At 31.2% G+C, this 9,001-nt stretch overlaps 1 pseudogene; it reads right to left on the bottom strand.

Annotated features, from left to right (window-relative positions):
- Window positions 1-6,714: 6,714 nt before the first annotated feature.
- Window positions 6,715-8,506, bottom strand: LOC138378747 (uncharacterized protein C9orf85 homolog; annotated as a pseudogene).
- Window positions 8,507-9,001: the final 495 nt, after the last annotated feature.

Below are 9,001 nucleotides of genomic sequence, written 5' to 3'. Positions count from 1 at the left end.
TACCAGGAAGTAGCTGCTGGACAATAGGAGTATAAAAATAAAGCGACTGGAGTTTTCCATACTGCAGTCTTTACCGTCTATGTGTGTCCATGTGTTTTTTCCGTGTGTCTGTATGTATGTTTATGTGTTCATCCTCCATTCTGTAATTGGGCCGCAACATCAATATCAGGGAAAACATGATTTATTTCATTTAATCTCAGGTATATTAGTGGGGGAATTGAGAAACATGCCTTTGGAAGGTATTTCTGCAATTTATTATTCCAAAGTATCTGTGAAACACCAAAGTTAAGTTTTCAGGATGGGCTTTTGGGGAATTGTTGGCTTGTATGATATCTCTTTAAAACCAGATTTCAGTTCACTGAGAAAGAAAGATCAAGTGATTCTTAATAAGGGGTGGTAATTATTAATGCATTTATTTGGCTATGCCTTGACATACACAGAGAAAACATGAGCAAATAAAATAAATACACATTTTATTTAGCATCTCTGTGGCTGGGTTATTATCAATGTTCTGGTTCAGTAACTTTGTGAAAATGTCATCTTATCCTTAATGAAAAATGAATTAATTTCAAACAAAATTTCCATTTTAAGTCAGAATAAAAAGGGAAAAACGTGTAGGTAGCTGCTTAAGTGGAACACAGTGTAACCAGGGTCATCTTCCTCTTCAACTTGGAAGCAACAGTTCATGTATGGTAATTGCAGATATATCTTATAAGCAAGCCTAACTGATGAATATAGTAGCAAAAGAAGGGTGGATCAAGGTCACTTTAGAATCCATTCCTACAATAACCTTAATTTTCCAGCATTCTTTTAACATGGACTTGATAGGAAACAGCATCCACCAAACATTAAGAAATTTAAAATGCACTATGGGCAAGTCAGATATTACATTTTATAATGCTTTGTTTTTATTATAGTATGAAATATGTGAAACATTTTATTACTTAAAATTTGTGAAAAATAATTCTAAAAAGAGCACAGTGTACTTAACCATACAAAATACCATATTCCGAGTACCTTTGAAGTCCTTTGTGTATTCCTCCCTAATCATATTCACTTCCCTCCCTCTCTCCCTCCCAGAGGTAACCACTGTCCTAAATTTTGTTAATTATTCCTTTGCCCTTTGTTATAATTTTATCACACGGGTATGTGTCCCAACATAATATACTTTTGCATTTTGGATGCATGTAAATTATATAAATAGGATCATACTGCATCTATTCTTCTGCAATTGCTCTGTTCATTCAACTTGGTGAGATTCATCCACATTGAGATGGACAACTGTAGGCTTTTCAATTTCATTGCTGTATGGTTTTCCACATGTAAATTGAGGTATCAATACACCATGATTCATTTGTCAGTTTTGTTCTTCATAAATTTGGTTGTTTCCAGTGTTTTGTTTTCTAACATCACTGCTATGTTAATTATTCCACATGTCACATTGTCTATATATGGGAGTTTCTCTAAGATCTATATTTGTAGATAGAATTGTTGCATCAAAGGATATGTGTATAATCTACTAGATAATGCTAAATATTTATTTTTTCAAAAATGCTTGTAATAATGTATACTTCTACCAGCAGTGTATGAGAGCTCTAGAAGTTTTACATTCTTACAAATCAACAATGTCAGATTTATCATCTTTGCCTATCTGGTGGTGTCAAATGGTATGATTTCAATATATATTTTCCATGTTATTTAATAAGAGTATGCTTCTATTCATAGGTTTTTGTTGACTATCACTGTTTCCTAGTCTATGAAATGGCTGTTCATGTCTTTGCCCTTTTCTTTCAATTGGGTTTTTTAAACTTTATCCATTTATAGAAATTCTTTACATAATATGGAAGAGTGCTTTTCAGTTACATCAACTGCACCATCTTCTTCCATTTTGTGGATTGTTTCTTTGCTATCTTTATGATATCTTTTAATAAGTAATAGTTCTTCTGACATAGTTAAATTTTATAATCTTTTTCATTTGGTTTTAATTTTGTATGGTTTCTGTAAGAAATATTTTCCTATTCCAAGTTCATAATGTTTATATTTTATATATTTTCATCTATTTTCCAAAAATTTCCCATTCACCTTAAGTATGTAATCTACTACTAATTTTTTATAAAGTTTTTATTTATACTTTGGTCCTCTGTTTAATTACTAAGTTATGTGTATGTCTGTCTGTTTGTCCATGTTCTCTCTTTTTTTCCTCTCTCAAAGTGCCTGAGGTTTCTTAATATTATTAATATATTCAAAAAAATTCAGCTTTGTTCATTCTCTTTATTAAATTTTTATATCATTAACTTCTGCTGTTACTTTTGTCATTTAACTTTTTGTTTTATTTAGATCTATATGTTGAACTTTTTCTAACTTCTTAGATAATTAATCTTTGCCTCTCTTCTTTTATATTTATATATATACCTCTATATAGTGCTGAAGCTGCATGTCCCAAGTTTTAATATGCAGTATTTCCTTTAATCAGTTCAAAATGTTTTCTGACTTTCACTATTATTTCATTTGTAACCAGTTGATTACTTAGAAGTATACTTTTAATTTGTTAAATATATGTTTTATATTTATCATTTTGTTATTAATTTTGGGCTTAATGTTCTTATGATAGAATATACTCTGTTATTTTTTTTTTAATTTCCTAAGACTTGTCCTCTAATGCTGTATATGTCTAATTTTCATAAAGGTTGTGTGTATATATTTGAAAGAGTGCATTCCACAGTTGTGCCTAATATTCCATATGCCTTCATTAAGTCAATTAGTTACTTTTCTCAAACTTTCAAGTTTCTACCAAATTTCTGCCTCCTTGTCTTATTAATTACTAAGAGAAGCATGATGAAATCTGTTACGGTTGTTGAGTATTCTATTTCTTCCTGGGTTTCTATTAAATTTTGTTTTATATATTTTGAGATTTTATTATTAATAACATACAAATTTAATATTGTTATATCTTTCTGGTGGACTGAATCATTTATTATCATGAAATCACCTATTTACTTCTAGTAGTTTTTCACCTTAAATCCTATTTTGTCAGATAATTTTTAGCTATACCAACTTTCTTATTGGAGTGATAGATAACTCTTTTATGGTTTTGTAGGAGACCTTTATTAACTTTTTTTCTAATATATTTTGTTAAGTTTTTTAACTCCAATAAGTACATTGCCTTTTAACTAACATATCTTTATCAAATATTTACTTTTTATGAAGTAGCATCTTTTTACTTTTTGATTTCTTATATTGATGGTATGCATATAAAGCATTTCCCAATCTAGAGGTCACATACTCTCCTGTAGGCTCTTCTGTTGTTTTAACAGAGATACATAAAAACCTCTTTTATTTGTCTGATATATATTTCATTGTGCAATGAGCAGTCATGATCTAAGCATTTTTTACTCACGGTTAACATAATTTACTCATGACAATATTATATCATTTTTTGCCACTGATTTATTTATCATTTTAAAGTTTTATTTTGAAATAGTTTTATATTTACAAAACCACTTGCAAAAACAGTATACAGAGTTTCTGTAAACCCATTCCCTAGCTTTCTGAAATATTAAAATCTTAACTATATATATAATTGATAAAACCAAGAAATTATCATTGATACCTGGCTCTCATTGTTGACAATATATTTACTTATTTACTCAATTCTATTATATACATAGTTCCAAAAACACTAGCACGTACTTTCATGAAACACAAGCTGGGCATTGTGGCATGTTACTGTAGTCCTAGCTACTTGGGAGACTGAGGCAGGAGGATCACTTGAGCCCAGGAATTTGAGGTTTCAGTGATTTATGATTGCACCACTGCATTCCAGCCTGGGTGACAGAGAGAGACCGCATCTCTTAAAAAAGTAAATAAATAAAAGGAAAAGAAAAAAAATAAAAGGAAAAAATTTACAAACCAGCGTGTAATATTTGTTTATAGTTCTTTTTGCCATTAGCCTTAATGTATAATTTCAAAACACCATTTTCTAACTTAGCTTAAATTAGTTCTTCCCTGCCCCTCTCAGTGTGACTGTATTATCCATTTGTAATGAAGTTAGTTTCATTTATTTCTGTTTGCATTCTCTTTTCTCCCATCCCTGCATTCTAGTTGATTCTATCTATCTATTTATTTGTTGCATAGAATATTACCATGGTTCTAAAAGTCAGAACTATTTTGAAAAAATACTCAAGCCTCATTACTTTTACTGCTGTTCCCATTATCCTGTTCTTCCCACCCCATTTCTACTGATCGCCTATATATAACTAATCTCATTAGTTTCTTGTTCATTCCTCCTGTTTTTTTTTTTTTTTTTTTTGCAAAACAAACCAATACTTGTAAATTTTCTTATAGTCCCTTCATTTTTACCTGAAAGGTAATGCACTATAGATATATGCTCTGTGATCTCTCCTTTTTTCATTTAATATAGACTGGAAATCACTTTATATCAGTTTATAGATCTCTTCCTCATTCTTTCTTAAACGTGCATGAAACTAAAGTTTGTGGCTATGCCGTGGTTTCTTTGATCACTCATTGAGTTTCTTTCCAAGACTTTGCAACTACAAAAAAATGCTCCCATGTATGATTTGTTTATATGTGTTTTCATATAGTTAGAAGTGTATCTTCAAGGTAAATTCTAGAATTGGAATTACTGGGTCAAAAAGTATATATGAAGTCTTGTTAATTTTGCTAAATTGACCTCCAGATGGGTTGTTCCGATTTGCATCCCTATTAATACATTGAGATTGGCTGTTTCTCTACAGCTTCACAAATAGACTGTGTTGTAATACTGCTTAATTTTTATCAATCTTATAGGTGAGAAATAATATCTTAGTGTTTTTATTTTGCATTTATCTAATAAGTATGAATACCTTTTCATACATTTTAGAGCCAGTTTTATACATTTTTGATAAATTGTCAGTTGATATCCTTTCTGAATTTGATGACTTCATAATTTATTTGCTTTACCTTTTTTCAATTTTATGTAGTCTAATCTATCAACTCTTTCTTTTATTGCCTCTGAATTTCAAGACATAGTTAGAATAACTTTCCCTGTGTGAGGTTAAAGAAGAATCCATCCACTTTTTCTGTAGTGCTGGTAGGGTTTCATTTTATATATTTAGATCCCTAATCAATTTAAAGTTTATTCATGTATATATATGATGAGAAGTATGAATCCAGTTTTATCTTCTTGCAAATTGCTACCAATTTGATCTAGTACAATTTATTAAAATGTCTATATTTTCCCATTGATGTGAGATGCCACTGTTATAGAATACTAAATTTCTTTATGTAGTTTGATCTATCTGGGCATCCTATTCTCTCTCATTGATCTATTTGTCTATTAATTTGCCACACCTTTAATTATAGAAACTTTATAATTTTTTAATCTCACAAATTTTATAACAATGGAAAGAAGAGATACAATATAACATGTATAGTATAAATCTGTTATACAAAGTTCAAAACCAGTGCTTATTTATTTTCAAATGGTTCCCCAAATAAAATACATATTGAGATATAATGAAAACATGGTAAAATGTTAACAATAATTGGCAATCTAGATGAAGAATATGCAAAGAGTTGCTGTACTATTTTGCTACCTTTTTATTATTATTTCAGGATATTATGGGGGTACAAACATTTTGGTTACAAGTAATGACTTTGCCTCACCCAAGCCAGGGCTATTTTTCTGTAGGTTTGAGATTTTCTCAAAATAAAAAGATAGAAAAGAGTTCAAAAATCAGACAAAACTAATTTATATTGTTTAGAAGTACAAACATGGGTAATAAAGAAAATAATTATCAAAATTCAGAATAGTGCCAACTCTGGGAAGAAAAATGTACTTTTGCTAAGAAAAAGCCCCATGGGAGGCTTCTGGTGCTGGCAATTTTTTCACCTGAGTGTAAATGTATGAACTTTCCTTTATAATTATTTACTATACTATGTATATAAATTTTATGCATTTTTTTCTCTATGGATATTTCACAAGAGAAAAAATGTGATAAGATATATAAAAATACTTTCAAAGAAAAATTGCTATATACATGCTAAACATTATTATAAAAAATTAAACTGCTTTTGCTTTGTAACAAGCAAACGTAAGTATGGGGGCTTTCGTTATGTGAGTTATTTGAGATAAATCTATCAGAAGATACTTACCAAGGACCAATTTATGAAGTTAGCAATATATTAATAATCATGTCATTTTTACATGAGATAGTCCCTATACAAGCATCAATTCTGAATCTTGTTTAGTTTTATATTAGGCAATACATTCTTTTAAATAATTCTCATGAACTGCAAGAAGGTACCCCAATACTCATTTTGAAAGATATTTGGGCATATGCAACTTAACACTTTGTTGTAAGAAAAGTCTGGACTGGGCATGGTAGCACATGCCTGTAGTTCCAGCTACTCAGGAGGCTGAGGTGGGGAAATCATTTTGAGGCTAGGATTTCAAGACAAGCCTGGGCAACATAGCAAGACCCCCATCTCAAAAAAAAAAAAAAGAAAAAGAAAGAAGAAAAACTTCTGGATGAAAGTTTTATAGTTATTCAAATATCATACATAATTTATATTGTTAATGTATAAATTTTGCCTATTTTTCAATAGCCTTTTCTGATTTCCCCATTAGAATTTCACAGTATTTTTTGTGAAATACCCAAAGTCAGAAGTTTGTCAGAATTGTACGTTGTCAAACTGACTTTTAATAGAGTGATGTTAATTCACTTGATTGTCATTTTCTGTGTCACTTAAACCAATATTAAAATCTAAATCATCATCATTTTCTTCATTTCTTCTTCATTTCTTCTTCAGCTTCTTCTATGGTTGGAACTTAGATTATTTTCAATATTTTCTTTTTTCTGTTCTTTATTAAATTGAATAACAATATCTACTTTCTTTCCACATTTTTCACAAATTTCAATTTCATAGGCACATGGTCTACACATTATGTAACTAGCCCAGCTCCATGAACAAATTTCAATGACTTATGTGTTTTTTTAATAATCCTTTCCTTAACTACTTGACTTTTTATTTCCAAGAAATGGTGAATTTTCTCCAAGACAAAGGAGTTGAGATTCTATTAGGTGATTAAGTATGAAATGTCTTATTTCCTTAAGTACTAAGTTTGACAGTTGATATCTCTGACATTTCACTTTGATACTTCTTTTTTATTTTTATTCTGAAGATATATCCTCAGTCTTTCAAATATATGTTTTGGTTTGTGATTATCTTTCAAAAAAATTTTAGAGCAATTTTTGTGCAGCCATGGATAAGTCAAAAATTGTGTCATTTTCGAATATGACTTTCATCATGGAACAATTGCAGCTCGAAATGTCAAAGACATGTTTGGGAAGGATGTGGCTAATGAACACAGTGTGTCGATGGTTTGAGAAGTTCCATTCTGGTGATTTTAATCTTGAAAATGAGCCATGAGAGTAACCTGAGACCAAGGGTGATAATGATGAGCTGAAAGCTGTAGTGGAATCGTATCCATCTCAACCTATGCGTGAGTTAGCAGTAAGGTTTGACATTACTATTCCAACAGTAATGGACCATTTGAAACAAATCGGCAACGTAAAGAAGCTGGATAGATGGGTACCACATGAATTAAGTAGCCAAGATTGGTCAATAGAGACAGGCCAATCCTCTTGCACAAACAACACTGCTCAAACTACATAAGCTGGACTTGGAAACTCTCTGTCATCCACCGTATTCACCAGACCTTGCACCAACTGACTACCACTTCTTCCAGGCTTTAGACTACGTCTTACAAGGAAAAATATTCAATTTGTAACAAGCGGTGGAAAATGCCTTTTGTGATTTCATCACCACTCACTCTCCAGGCTTCTTCACTGCTAGCATAAGCCAGCTACCATTAAGATGGCAAAACTGTGTTAATGGTTTAGGCACATGCTTTAATTGTGCTACTGCTTCTTGTTTGAGACATAGTAAACTACACTTTTGATTTGAAATCAGACATTTCATATTTAATGACCTAATAAAGGCCCCTAGGCAGACTTCCTGATGACTCACCATCCCCCACAAACTGCCCAAAGACATGTAGCTCCTCTTTTAAAAGCCCATGAGCTCTGTTAGTTGGGGCAGCGGAATTTGAGGCAGCTTCTCCTGTTCTCCTGACAAGACATTTTTCATATTTAAAATTCACTTCTTCCTTGGAAGTCTTGGTTGTTTTAATAATTGGATCTTTGTGCGATGAGTAACATGACCTAGACCGAAACCCCCTTGTGGTTTCGATAACAATTATGTGATAAGAATTCTTCACTGTCTTTGGAAAACACCTAACATGTTCTTAGGTTTTGATAATGGTTTGTATTTTACATGCCATTCAAGAACTTCTTTACAGTGCTAACATACTCCATGATGAAGTTTCACATTAATTTTCTTGTTCTGAACGCTCATTAAACTTGTCATTTTTGAAGCTAAATGTATTAATATTTTGGTGCTTTGGGGGCCTGGAATGAAGCATGTTGTCTTTCTGGGAGCTCATCGCTGAAACCACAACCACCTGCTGCCAGGTACAGGGAACAAGATGACCATAAGTTTTAATGTCTGGTAAGGCCAGGTCCCCCACTTAGTTTTGTTCAATGATTCCCTGGCTATCTTTGCATGCATGTTTCTCCATATGATTTTATTATCAAGTTGAATAATTCCATAAAACAGCTTGTTGGTATTTTTTTGGATTGTGTTAATTTAAAAATTAACTTAGGGAGAACAAACATTTTTAAAAGGTTGAATCATCCTACCCAAGAACAAAAAAACCTCTACTCTCTTCTGTCTTTGAGGAATATTTAAAATTTTATGTTTTCACATTTCTTATTGTTTATTCCAAAATTTTAATCTTCTTTGTTGCTGTCTTAACTGAATGTTTTCCATCATTCCTATAATTGATTATTGTGTATGTGAAGTATATTGATTTCTGTATGCTAATTTTATATCTTCCTAATAGTACATTGTTCATGGTTTGAGTTAGTTTCATTATTGA

The sequence above is a fragment of the Eulemur rufifrons genome, chromosome 30 (assembly GCF_041146395.1).
Source record: "Eulemur rufifrons isolate Redbay chromosome 30, OSU_ERuf_1, whole genome shotgun sequence".
Lineage (NCBI taxonomy): Eukaryota > Metazoa > Chordata > Mammalia > Primates > Lemuridae > Eulemur > Eulemur rufifrons.
Note: the sequence above shows the minus strand (reverse complement) of the source record. Positions and strands in the feature narration are given on the sequence as shown.